General features: G+C 43.4%; 1 long non-coding RNA gene across 2 annotated transcripts; it reads right to left on the reverse strand.

Moving 5' to 3' along the window:
* Positions 1-322: 322 nt before the first annotated feature.
* LOC120518798 lies at positions 323-12030 on the reverse strand. 2 transcript variants are annotated; one of them, XR_005631304.1, is made up of 3 exons: positions 11953-12030; positions 556-666; positions 323-422 (listed from the first exon to the last, which is right to left on the reverse strand). It is a non-coding gene; the product is annotated as an uncharacterized LOC120518798 (long non-coding RNA). The 2 variants fall into 2 exon arrangements; XR_005631303.1 differs by having other exon boundaries at positions 405-425.
* Positions 12031-14863: the final 2833 nt, after the last annotated feature.

Consider the following 14863-nt stretch of genomic DNA (forward strand, 5'->3'; position numbering starts at 1 on the left):
TACTGAAATTGAATGTTGGGAGCGTTAGCCCCTCAATCTGTTCTGCCCTTTCGAAAACAAAGAGATTTGTTGTTCAAGTATTCTATGATCCCGGACTTTCTTTTTGGCATAATGGGTATTCCTGAACTTATGTAAATGAAAGAATGATGGAAATATTATTAAATGACTTGAAGAAGTGACTTATTACTTGATCAACTGATAGCTAAAAAGATTTTGCATTTACATGACAGAAGACATGTGTGATTTTTTTTTAATTAACTGAAACTTTAATAGTTGACTCACTCATTTATAATTATAAATCCATTTTGAAACAACGGGTGGTAATAACAATATTTTCCATTAAAATATTACAAAGCAGGACTTCCTCGCACTTAAATACGACGGACTGTACCCAGATGGGTGACATTTCTTGTTTAACCGAGCTGCTGAAAGAAGAATCGAAAATAAGATCTCACATAGAAAACGTGAAATTGTAATTTCAATTGTAGTTACAGTGAATTAGGATTACAAATAATTAAGGAAAGGAACAACAGTTATAATGAACCGTCTACTCACCAAAAAGATAAATCTGAATTCAGGAGATGAAGTGAATAGGCCAAGTTGGACAGACATGGCCTGTTCTCGTCAATATCTGCGCTGTTTACTACCAGAATGGAAGTGAAGATTCTGGGTAAAAAAAAAAAGTGTGCGGACCACTTCTGTAAAAGCTGACGGGTGTACGGCTTTCAATTTTTACCAATGATAAGGATATGGAGATTTTCAAATTTTATGTGCAAAAATTCCGGACATTTCCAAAATTGTATACATTCCTCCCGGACAGTCCATAGCGTGTTAAAAAATGAGGACATGCCCGGGAAAATGAGGACGGTTGCCAGCCCTAATTTAACATAATAATCTGCTTAATCCAGACCTGGGTTGCATCAGAGTATGTGCTGGAGCCTATCTCAGGGTGCAAGGTAGAAATAAACCCTGAACAAAAGTACCAGTCCATGACAGAGCAAACACACACTCAGACCAGTTTTGCAACACTAGTTCACCAAACCAGTGACACCAGAGCACCCAGTGGAGACCCACACAGACACAAGGAGAACATGCAAACTCCACTCAGGGAGGACCAGAATGTGAAACCTGGTCTCCTTACTGAAAGGCCCCTGTGCCCCCCTTAGCAGGATGCACTTAATCCCATTTAAGGATCCTAACATCTAACTGAACACAAACTACCTCAAGCGTATCGAATGAAAGGGATTTTCTATTCCGGAAATGCCGGAGTGGCTAAACAGTTTGCTCTTATTCTTGCAGGTAACAAATAAAAGAATACAAGTCAATGCGCCAAGTTAAACAAAGTGCTGCCAGTAGCGCCCTCTGTCGGTCATCACATACACCGCCTCGTCACAGGTGCTGTGCAGCCGCTGGGCTTTTCTATTTGCATATATACGAGTGGCACCTGATGACCGGTTGAGACCAGGGGAGTCGATACTGTCTACACGTACAGGGGACTTCGGCCAGAAACTCCAACAAGGGTGGGTGTCAAAGTGGTTGATGTCGGTTTGGGGGGGATTGAGGGGGGTTTGTGTCTAGGAGTGTTACCGCTGCTGCCACTCATTATCAAAGTGGTAAAGGGGGGAAAACAAGGGCCAGCCTATTGGTGATTGGTAATCAGGGGCTACAAGACCCTGACCTGCAACTGCGACTGGTTGAGATGATGTTTGGGGAAGGTTATGTAGTTGGTTTTAAGGCATTTTGTTGTTTTTGGACCAACAACTGAAATACTTGCACCTTTTTTAAGGTTATTTTAGGACAAGCAAAATGAGGAATTGCCAAAAAAAGAAACGCAACTGTGCATTTGTGAAATGATCTAAATGTACAGTATGTAAATGAATGCTTCCCCGAAGTGCAAAACTGTGTCAGTTATCATAAAAATAACACCCTCGTACAGGATATGTGTAATGCCTTCTCACCATCCCGCCTGAGGACATGAGAGAGAGAGACAGAGAGAGAAAGACAGACAGAGAGAAAGAAAGAAAGAGAGAGAGAGACAGACAGACAGAGAGAAAGAGAGAGAGAGACAGAAAGAGACAGACAGACAGACAGAGACAGAGAGAAAGAGAGAGAGAGACAGACAGACAGAGAGAAAGAGAGAGACAGAAGAGAGAGAGAGAGAGAAAGACAGACAGACAGACAGACAAAGAGAAAGAAAGAGAGAGAGACAGACAGACAGAGAGAAAGAGAGAGAGAGAGAAAGACAGACAGACAGACAGACAAAGAGAAAGAAAGAGAGAGAGAGACACGGACAGACAGACAGAGAGAAAGAGAGAGAGACAGAAAGAGAGAAAGAAAGAGAGAGAGAGAGAAAGACAGACAGACAGACAGAAAGAAAGAGAGACAGACAGACAGACAGACAAAGAGACAGACAGAGAGAGAGAGAGAGAGAGACACACACACACACGATGATAAAAGACGAGCGAGGCAGTACAACTACAGAACAGAAGAGTCACGTTACCAGGTAACATGCTGGTGGATGGTTGGTGAAATTGGTTGGAGTTTGAGGCCCTGACTTAGTTGGTCTTCTGTTGGCTCCCTGACTTCACATTTCATTTCTGTTTGGGTGCCACTTGAGGAAAGAAATGAAACAACTCAGAGGAACGATAAAGAAATTCAAATCTTAAAAAACAAGTCCATTAAAATGAAAGGAAAAGGAGTTAATTAGCAGCAAAAACTGGTCACCAATTAGGAAAAGGGTTAGAATGAAAACCTTCAGCCACTGCAGCCCTCCAGGACCGGAGTTGGAGACCACTGATGTAGATGGTTCATTTGAGAACTAAATATGGCTTCCCTTTGGCACCTTTATGTTTAGGGGTGCAGGGCCACAGTATGCTGAAATCACTGTCTGTGTGAGTGGGCTCTCCAGTGTCAGCGTATCTCTGTGTGCTTCCCCCTCACGCTAATGCGGGGACAGTATGACAAGTGACAACTTGAAATTTCGCCCAGTGCAGGTGTGTGCTTAACTGTGTCACGCCCAGGGTTTGTTTCCTGCCTTTTTCCCGATGCTGCCAGTTTATGCCCCACTCACCACAACATTTACACAAAAATGGATGGATTCACAAAACAGCGCCATTCACAGTGTAGACAACACCATCGCCAGGCATACACGACTATCACGGCCATCTTAACAGCCTTATAGGCCCCCGGGCAAAGCAGTGCACTGGTGACGCAAAAGTGGTGATGGTGATGAAAGTTCAAACACAGAATCAAAATTCAAGGCGATATTGACAAATATTTAATTCAAAAAATTGTTTGTACTGAAGTTTTACAGTAAAAGTGTAAGTTTAAAACATTTGTGTGTTAATTTCATAGCCAAACCGAATGAAATCGTATTACGCAACGAATAACTCTAACGCAAGATGAAACATAATTTGCTTTCAAATTATTACATTTTCCTTTTTTTTTTAATATGGTTAATTACTCGCTGTAATGTAAAATAGTTCTATTATGCATATGTAACAATTCCCTTGAAAATAACAAACCTCTTTAAATTGTACATCCGCATCACCATACGCGAGCGGCTGAACCACAAAGAGGCTAACGCACAGCACCCGCCAGAGGGTTGGCGAGAGAAGCGAGCACAGGGCAAAGCCCCCTAGTTTTAAAAAAATCTATGCTGCCCTGGGCTTGGGCATCCCAAGCTCGTAGACCCTTGTGCTTTGCACAATCTGCACAAGCCATTGCTATGCCAGCGATTGAGACCACCTATAGAGAAGAATCAAGAATAATACAAAGGCTAGCATATGGTGTTGCTCGAGGTGGAGAAAGTTTATGATGGAGTGCCACGTCAAGAGATCTGGAGGTGCATGATGAAGGAGGGAGTACCAAAGAAGTATGTGAGGACTGTCCAGGATACGTATAAGGGAGTAAGGACTTGGGTTATGAGCAATGTTGGCGTAACAGACGAGATCCCAGCTAGAGGAGGTCTACATCTGATTATGATGTGTCAGCTCATGGGATAAAACACCCTGGTAACGGATTTTTGCTGATGAGATGTTGTTGTGTAACACCAGAAAGGAGGACGTGGAGAAGAAGCGAGAATAGAGAAAGACTTTGAGAGATGCAGTATAGAATTGAAGATAAATGTGAAGATGACAGAATGTTTGAGGTTTAAAGATAATTAGAATTCAGGAGTTCAAGGATCAGTGGGAGCCCCAAGATGAAGAGTTAGATGTAGAGACAACCCGTCTTTGGCAGTGTGGATGGAATCATTTGAAGAAGGTATCAGGAGTGTCGTGTGATCGAAAAATTACAACAATCTAGACGAGAACAGGCCATTCAGCCCAACAAAGCTCGCCGGACCTATCCACGTATTCCCACTAATTAAGGCAAAGGTGAATGAAAAGGTTTTGAAGACAATGTATGGAGCTGAGACATTGGATAAGATAAGATAAGAACTTTATTCATCCCGGGGGAAATTCTTATGTCATTGGCAAGTTCAGTGCAACAAGAGAAATAAAGATAGTACAATAAAGATTTAAAAAGAGAAAAATAGTAATTGTGCAAATATACAAAAACACGACAGCATATAACAAGCATATGACAATTGTGCAAATATACAAAATATAAATATAATAGATTATTATTAAATACAGATTATTAGTGTAGGTTATGAAAAGTGACTTGGTACTTGTGCCACAGTAAAATGAGCTAGCCAGTAAAGGAGCACAGGAGAAGACGTCGGATGTGGCAGAAATGAGACTGTCGAGATGGATGTGTGGAATTACAAAAGAAAGGGCCAGAAAAGAAAGAAGAAAGGAGAAAATCAGAGGTTCAACAAAAGAGGGAGAGAGACATCTGAGAAAGTACCGGAAAGTCGTTCAAGTGGTACAGACAGGTGATGACGAGAGACAATTTGTGGGCAAGATAGTGATGGGAATGGAAGTACAAGAAAGTGGAGATGGATGGATAAAGTAAGAGAGGATTTGAAGGAAAAGAGGCTAACTGGGGAGGAGATGCTGCGATCGACCTGTATGGAGAAGGCTGATCAGGGACAACGACCCCACATAGAAGTGGCAAAAGATGAAGACAAAGAAGAAGTTTGAAGAAGTTTTAGCTGAACAGACGAGCTCGACGGATTGACTGCTCTCTTCTGATTTGTCACATTTCTTATGTTCTCTCAACTTCTTTTTCCGGGCCCGTTTCTCTCCTCCCTGGCTCCGTGGGTGATATGGACTCTTTAACGTTACTCCATTGGTATTAGGACGAGTCTGTCCGTATTTTAAACTGCAGTACGTGAAATACTTGGCTCTATGCTCATTTGTAAAAATAGACTTTGAACTGCGAGTGACGAGAGCCTTACTCTGACTCGGTTAGTCATTCTTTAACATTTGTTTTGCTTTCTAATACAGCTTTTGTGTGCGAGAGGGCGCGCGCGCGCGCTCACGCGGATGCTCGCTACAGATGCGCATCTGCCACCAGCAACAGCACGGACCACACGTACGCAAAGAAATGACAAAGCCATAAATACGACGATACATGGAAAGTTATTAAAGAAAACAATAGAAGCGTCTGCATATCAAACTAGTGCTCCACCCACAACAGAAGCCGTGGAAAGGAACGAATAAATAATACTGTAACGACCCCGGGGGGTGCGTGCAGGAGACGGAGGAATGGAATTGGCCTCTTTAGGCCGATCGCAGGAGAGGCGCCCAGAAAAGGACCTTGGGTTTCTCCAGCGATTCAGCCGCCCGCCGCTCGGATGTTCAAGTGGAGACGCGAACCCCACGCCTTTCACTTGGGGTCAACCCACGTGCCACCCTTCTCCTTGGTTCTGTGAGCTCCACGGTCTGCTTCGCGAGTCGGTTGGTGGGCTTTAGCAGCCAGGAGAAGCACGTCCGAAGTGTTCTGTAAGTGCTGCACCACCCCGCCGTTCATGGGGTCACTTTATGGTATTCCAGCCCCCTCAGACAGTCCACCGACACCCGAGCATGAAATCGGAAAATCCGGACTGACCAATTTCCGAAAACTCCAGATTTTCACTTTGTATTAATTAGCACTGTAAAAAATTGCAATGCGATTAATGTTTATAAAGTGTTTGAACCGATACATGCGTGTACAGTGTGTTAACATCAAGTCAGTGTTAAAATGTCTGGGAATATTTTATGCATAATTGTTCAAATACAATGAATGGCCTCACAGTTAAAATACTACACGTTTGTAAAAATGACGGCACCATAAAGCCAAAATGTTGCGTCTTTTACCTTCTTTTCAGTACGGAAATAACCTTTACGCACCCTTTTATATATTGAGATAAATAACACTGGAATTAAAGAAACCGTTCAGAACGTGTTTGAAAAAGTTCAAATGCTAAATACAAGCGGTCTTTAATGCGAGGCCATTTTGAAATTCAATCCGTAATTGTTACATGTAAGGTGATCAAGCCAAAATAATATACAGTAATGGCATTGCCTGTCAACATTTCACGACCATAATTTAAGGGTGGCACAGTGGCAGCATTGCCGCTTCACAGTAAGGAGACCAGGATTTGCATCCTGGGTCCTTCCTGCACGGAGTTGGCATGTCCTCCCAGTCCTTCGGGGGCTCCGGTGTCCTCCCACAGTCCAAAGACATGCAGATTAGAGTGAGAAATGTGGCTTTCTACAATAAATACATAAATAAAAACACAGACACTATGATCTGAACCCCCACCAGACTGACTTTAAGAAGCAAGAGAATTAAAAAGGAAGCAAACGCCTGCCTTGTCAGTCCCGGTCACAGGGGGGCGCTATAAAGACGAATTGCTGTTGGTATAAAAGGGACTCGGCAGCGTGTCTTGATACACTTCTACTGAATAATTCATTATGGCTGAAAGTCTTCAGTGTTCGTGTGTCACAGAGGGGATGTGGAGCATTGTTCATAATGGTGAACCGGCGATGCTAAATTGGCACCAGTGTGTGTTTGGTGTCATGGCGTCTGGTCTGGGGTCACCGTTCCTGCCCTGCGCCCTGTGCTACCTGGGATTGGCTCCAGTACCCCCACAACCCTGGTCTGCAGTAAGCGGCTTAGAAAAGTGCATGTATTTGATTTAAAATTACATGCATTTTCACAATTTATTGACACACACAAATATATTAAAAACACATTAAACACACACACTATATACTGTATATTATATATATATATATATATATATATATATATATATATATATATATCCATTATCCAACCCGCTATATCCTAACTACAGGGTCACGGGGATCTGCTGGAGCCAATCCCAGCCAACACAGGGCACAAGGCAGGGCAGGGCGCCAGCCCACCGTAGTGTAAATAAATATATATATATAACACACACACAGAATAATAATAATGCATGGATATAGCAACTTTACAATACACACACACACACACACACGCCCAAGTGTCTGTTAATGGCGTTTTCATTTGAGATTCAGCCAGCTCTCCGCCACTCACCCTGAATACTATGAGCGCCAGAGGAATCGTGGCTCTCAAATGAAAACGCCATTAACAGACACTTGGACTTCAACCCACCATATGTAGGATTAAAAAGAACAGTTAAGACTTTATGACCAACACCCTTTGAAACCCACCTTATTACCCCACCTATATACTGCCTCTGATTCCTGTACGCCTAATCATTTTCCTCTGATGAAGACGTCTTGTAAGTTGTCAAAAGCTTATAGAAATCAAACACTATTTTAAGATACGCGATTCATTTTCTCACTTTGTGGATTACTAGCTTCAAATATGCAAACCGCACCACAGACCTTCATCTCCATTATATATAATCTGCTCATAAAAATGAAAGGCACACTTTGAAAACACATCAGATCTCAATGGGGGGAAAAAAAAAACATCCTGCTGGCCATCTCTACTGCCATGGACTGATTTGATGACGTGTGAGGAACGAAAGGATGGACATGAAAATGATCAACTGACAGAGGGACACCCCGAAAATCAAAGGGGAAAAAATGGTGCAGCAGAGCAGGTGATCCATTTTGCCGAAATTTCATTGCAGCAACTCCAAATCGTACTCAGTAGATTGTATGCCCCCCACACCTGACAACGTCCTAATGAGACGACGGATGGTGTCCTGGGGGATCTCCTCCCAGATCAGGACCAGGGCATCATTGAGCTCCTGGATAGGCTGAGGTATCAGATGGACCCAAACATAATGTCCCATCCAGAGGTGTTCTATTAGATTGAGGTCAGGCAAGTGAGCGGGAGGGTTATCAGTCAATGGCATCAGTTCCTTCATCCTCTCGCCACATGAGGCCGGGCATTGATGTGCACCAGGAGGAACCAGCATAGGGTCTGACAATGGGTCCAAGGATTTCATCCCGCTACCTAATGGCAGTCAAGGTGCCCACTGTTGTCTAGCCTGTAGAGGTCTGTGCGTTCCTCCATGGATATGCCTCCCTCAACCGGTCATGCTGATCGATGTTACAGGCAGCATAAGGTTCTCCACGGCTTCTCCGGACCCTTTCACGTTTGTCACGTGTGCTCAGGGTGCACCTGCTCTCATCTGTAAAAAGCACAGGGTGCCTGCCAGCGGTAGACCTGCCGATTCTGCTATTCTATGACAAATACCAATCGAGCTCCATGGTGCCCACTAGAGGAGATTGGGCTCTCAGGCCACCCTCATGAAGTCTCAGAGACATTCACACCAGTGGCCTGTCTGCCTGCCTGCTGGAGGTCATTTTGTAGGCTCTGGCAGTGCTCATCTTGTTCCTCCTTGGCCGAAGGAGCAGATAACGGTCACTCCCGTTGATGGGTTAAGGACCTTCTCCGAGGGACCCTGTCCAGCTCTCCTGGAGGAACTGCCTGTCTGTCTGTCTCCTGGAATCTCCTCCATGCCCTTGAGACTGTGCTGGGAGACACAGCAAACCTTCTGGCAATGACACATGGTATTGATGTGCCTTCCTGGAGAAGTTGGACTACCTGTGTCAGCTCTTTAGGGTCCAGGTATGGCCTCATGCTACCAGTAGTGACACTGACTGTAACCAAATGTAAAATGAGTGACAAAACAGATAAGGCGGGAAAAATGTCAGTGGCCTCCCTCCACCTGTGAAACATTCCTGTTTTGGGGGTCTTCTCATTGTCGTCCCTCTAGTGCACCAAAGCAGCTGAAACTGATGAACAAGCCCCTCTGCTCCTTAACCGAGCAGATCAACAGCCCACAAGTGTCACTGACTTGATGCTTTACTCTGATTCAAAAGGGGTCCATTCATTTTTTCAGCAGTATAGTATACATAAATACACATACACAAATATATACACACCCATATACACACTTCATAATTATTTGGGCCAAAATAATGACATGGAGAAATATTTTGGACAAATAAATATCAATAAAGGTACTGTGAAATGGTACAATAAAGAATGAATTAAGAAAATGAACAATCAGTGTGAGTGTAGTTAATGTATCACGGAACATATTTGTGTTGCTTTTTTATGTATGCCTGTAATTTTCTTCCAAACGCAGCATATAATACGGCGTGAATTTAAAACGGTCACTCTCACTACTCAAGGCGGAGTGGGCGGGCTCTAGCGAGTTCGGTTTTATTTAATTGGTCAATGATCTGTACACCGGACTCAAACCTTCGGCTATCAAATGGCACACTTACAGCAGACACTTTAGATGCAGGCTCCTAATGTCGAATTCGGAGTTTGGAGAATTAACGTCGCCGTGTCGCACAGGAATTCCGATCAACTTTTTGTTGCAGTCGTCGTAGTCATTTACAGTCACATCTTTGAGCATGCGCAGCAGGACTCCCAAGTCCAGTCCGTGCGTCCGTTCGTCCACTCTGCGGACGACCCGCCAATCAAAACAAGCACTCGCTAGAGCCCGCCCTCTCTGTCTTGACGAGTGAAAGTGACAGGTTGAAATTTAAGTTGAATTGCATGTTGAGTTTAGAGGAATATTACAAATAAAAATAAATAGATAAAATGTAACATTTCTTTTCACTGCTATGCTGATGATACTCATGTTTATATTCCCGTCTGCAACTCTACAATGAATCAACTGCACAACTGTCTTTCTAGATAGATAGATAGATAGATAGATAGATAGATAGATAGATAGATAGATACTTTATTAATCCCAAGGGGAAATTCAAAACTGAACTAAGATCCTGGATGGCTAATCATTTTCTTGATCTTATTTAAAATAAAACGGAGGTGCTAATAGCGAGTCCATCAGCTAAACACAAATTGGACTTCTCGGCTTTCTCTGTCCTTTGCAAACCTCAAGTCCGCAGTCTTGCTGTTATCTTTGACAGTAACCTCTCTTTTGAGAAAGAAGTTAATTCTGTAGTCAAGAGTTGCTCTTTCCAGCTTCGTCTGTTAGGTAAGATCGAGCCTTTTTCATCTTCTAGGGATCTTGAGAAAGCTACTCGGGCTTTGATCTTCTCTCGCCTCGATTACTGCAACTCGTTGTATTCTGGGATCAGCAAATCTCTGATAGGCAGGTTACAGTTGGTCCAGAATGCTGCCGCTCGCATTCTGGTTGGGGCAAGCAAGTCGGACTCTGTTTCTCCAATATTGGCTTCATTACACTGACTGCTGCCTGTCAGTTTTCGAATTGACTTTAAAATCTTGTTGCTAGTTTTTAAATCTTTACACGGGCTCGCTCCTGCCTATTTATCTGAATTGTGTGTTTTACACCAGCCATCCAGAGTGCTTAGATCTTCTGGTCAGGTGTCTCTTGTTGTCCCTCGTACCGAGTGTCAAACTAAGGGGGACAGACAGGACTTGTGTAGCCTCGCCTGTTTAACTCTTTACCTCATCACATAAAGGAGTCGTCGACAATTCAAAACGAGATTAAAGACTCATTTCTATTCACTTGCATTCCATGACCTTCAGTAATACTGATGGTTTCCACATTGTGATTATATAACATTATTTCTATTTATTGTGCATTTTATTTATGTTCATATATTGTATTTCTATTTTATTATATGTTATTTGTTTGTTTTCTTTTATTCTATTAAAGTAAAGCACTTTGGCCACAGCAGTCCTATGTTGTTTTAAATGTGCTGTATAAATAAATTGACAAAAACATATACCGTGACAGATGTATTTATGCTTTTTTAATTATTTATACACATTTAGTTAATGCCCTTTTTCTTTATTGTCACACTTCTCGGTACTTTTGTTTATTTGCATATGTATTAATTTTTGTCTGCACCTCCATAGTTACTTTAGAGACGAGTATTGGCGTATCGTATCCTAGCCCTGCCAGAGTTTTGATGCATTGTTGTGGCGACACCTGCTGGCCATTTTGTGTTTTGCGCGGACATTTCGAGACACCGACTGCACTCGCTTGAGGTTTAGGCGGGAAGCCCCCTGGAATTGGCGAGTGGTCTGCTGCTGAGTTGCGGGAGTCAGCCGGCTGAACTTAACTGACGTTCAAGTGTTCGCGCCTAACTAAGCTTTACAACTACTGTAAGTTTTATCATGTATGTATTTATTATGTATCGTACATTTTTCCTGTACATGATTTTTTTTTTTTAATTTTACAGTAAGAACCGGGGAAAACAAGTCTGGGGGCGTCTGCAGTTCTGAGGGGGCGGCAATATTTCATTTGAGTGAAACCATCACAACAATAGAAGCGTAACATTCCTGTCACTTTCCATTCACATAAAACAGCAGGGTACTATCGAATATGCACTAGTGACATTTGGTTTTATAAAATTAGATTTATATTTCATTAACCTATTAAAAACGTCTGCTCCAACAAAACGCCAATAAAATTGTATCGTTGTTTTCTTCCAGCTGCCACCTTTCCTAATAAATTCATAGACGTTCCGCACAAAATGCTGATAAATGTTAAAACAAGATAAACGCGCTATACGTGGAATATCCTCTACTAGGGTGCAAAATTCATTTACTAATCAGACAATACAAGTTCAAAGCGAACATAAATTTTGCAGTATTATAACGTACCTCATAAATTACACACAAATGTTGAGAAATTTCTGGTGAAGGCTCTTCAGAGACAACGAAAGCGTCCACATGTGAAGCTCAGGCGCCGTGAATGACGTTGCGGTCACGTGCCATATGTTGGCGTTTTCAGAGCTCCGCCTTCACTGATTTGTGACGTTTCAGCTCAGCACGTCAGGACATTCACGTGAGCTGCCGGTCGGGCTATACTGTACATATGTGGAGAAAAGCGAGCGAGGTCGCTGCTGATTTGTTACTTAGCCCGCAAAGTAAAAATATTTATATATTGTAAAGCCACCAGGGGGCGTACAGCCACACTAACCCGGACACACACACGCAGGACACAAGTTCACTCAACACCTGTATTTATTTACAGAAAAAGTACACAAATTACCAACATCACAATACATCTATAAACCGTCCCTTCTTGCCACCCAGTCCTTCTCAGGCTTTGTCTTCTTCCTCCCGACTCTGGCCATTCTATGGACTGAGGCACCTCCTCTTGTTCAGGTCCCAGGAGTGTTCCAGGTGGCTCATCAGTATTACCTGGAATCACTCCTAGGTGTGCTGGAGGTCCTCTATAGCATAGACATAGAATTACTAGACGCCACGTGACCAGCGGCATCATACGTCAACGTCGCCGCCATATTGCGAGTGGCACTGCTGTGGAGTGAAGTAATGGATAAAGATACCTCACGCATGCGCTGCTTGGGATTGTACAAACCGCCGTACGCTCCAAACCAGATCCCGGGGGGGATTACATTTCATAGGAAAGGCTGAACAATTGTTTTGGTTATATTTAGCCATTAAAAAATCCCGTTTTATAATATTAACTTTAGCTATGCCAGGCTAAGCTAGCAAAGCTATGCATTTATGTGCTCAAGTGAGCCTCCAAACAACATCTTGGCTCAACGTATTTAGTCACTAACTATGTAGATTGTTGTTAGCTGTTAATATTTCTCAAACTTTGAAGGTTTCCCAAAGAAATCCACCTCAGGAAGCAGTTGGAGATCAGGTAGACCTTAGATGGGATTTTGAGAAAGCTGTCCTGTGATGTGTGCCGTGCTAGTTTGGTAACGGACGCTGTACCAACATCATATGATCAAAGCTGCCACTCGCTCATATTAAAATACAAAGGAGGTCTGATGATTCCTTCTGAGGGTCCAGCCAAGGTGGCCAAAGTAGCTGAGCGTGTGATCCGACAGTCGACATTAAGGCAAGCTGTCAGTGGATCTTTGACCGATCAGTTTGTTCAGGCTGAGATTGGTTCAGACATGGAGGAGACACAGTTTGAAACTGGCAAACATCATTTCATGCTCCTGTCTTAAGTTGTGTCTGTCTTCCACAAACTGAGGCTGCACCGCATTGTCAGACTGAATCCTCTCAAATTACAGAGTGGCAACACACGGAAAAAGCTATGGAAGACAGTTCAGTTTCAAGGATTTTAGATCCTATCCTGTATAAATTTAATTACCCACACTGTGTGTGTGAGAGAGAGAGAAAGATTGAGAGAGGAATGAGTGAAAAGTTTTCAGAAATCCATCCATCCATTTTCTAACCCGCTGAATCCGAACACAGGGTCATGGGGGTCTGCTGGAGCCAATCCCAGCCAACACAGGGCACAAGGCAGGAACCAATCCTGGGCAGGGTGCCAACCCACCGCAGGACACACACAAACACACCCACACACACACCAGGGCCAATTTAGAATCGCCAATCCACCTAACCGGCATGTCTTTTGGATTGTGGGAGGAAACCGGAGCGCCCGGAGGAAACCCACGCAGACACGGGGAGAACATGCAAACTCCACGCAGGGAGGACACGGGAAGCGAACCCGGGTCTCCTAACTGCGAGGCAGCAGCGCTACCACTGCGCCACCGTGCCGCCCAGTTTTCAGAAATTACTAAGCCAATTTGTATACAATAAAATTGTCTAATTTTGTCATTGAGTTTATCATTTGACTGTTAAAAGAGAGACCAGACTGCCAGTTGCAGTCCTACTATTTTGACTTTCAGACATTGGTCAAGTTTTCGTCTCAATAATTAATAATAATAATAATAATAATGCATTTTATTTAATAGGTGCCTTCTTAGCACTCAAGGTCAGCTTACAATAAAATGAAACAACATTAGTAAAATTAAAAAAAGAGAATGATAAATCAAAAAGCAATAATTAGCAAACAAACAAAGATAACTGGCACTAACAGTGAAAAATTCACAATCAGTATGCCAGTTTGAAAAGATAAGTTTTGCGGGCAGTTTCAAAATGTGTTATTGAATCGAGCTGACGAATACGAGAGAGGAGAGAATTCCCGAGTTGAGGAGCACCAGGACAGACGCTCGAGCTGCCATAGCACCGAGTCTGACGTGTGGCACAGAAAGTCGAGCTGCAGAGGAGGATCTGAGTGAGCGAGAGGAGTGCCAGTCTGGAGGAGATCAGCGAGGTGTGGAGAGCTTTAAATGTAAAGAGCAGGATTTAGTATCGTATTCAGTAGTGTGAGATATGGCCGGTCATTCATCCCGACCAAAACCACCAGGCCGCTAGATGGAGCCCTCCTTGCAACATGAAGGTGCCCAAAATGCCAGCAGGGAATTATGAACAATAAAGTGTTTATGCACAGCCCTGCTGGCTACCATGGGGACCACCAGGAGTCGCTGCAGGGAGGCACAAGGACATCTATTTTCCTTACACCCCGGAAGTATTTCCCAGTCATGTAGACAGAAGGAATGACGTGCTTCCGGGATGAAAAAGAAGAGCTTTGATCTGACCCGGAGGTGCTAAGAAGTCACATGGACTGAGGGTTCACAAGCACTTCCGGGTCACGGACTATAAAGGACTCTGGGAAATCCCAGACAAACGAGCTGAGCTGGGGGGCAGGGTGGAAATGCGTCTGGGAGAGGAGGATTGATTATTG

Source organism: Polypterus senegalus, chromosome 18 (assembly GCF_016835505.1).
Source record: "Polypterus senegalus isolate Bchr_013 chromosome 18, ASM1683550v1, whole genome shotgun sequence".
Lineage (NCBI taxonomy): Eukaryota > Metazoa > Chordata > Cladistia > Polypteriformes > Polypteridae > Polypterus > Polypterus senegalus.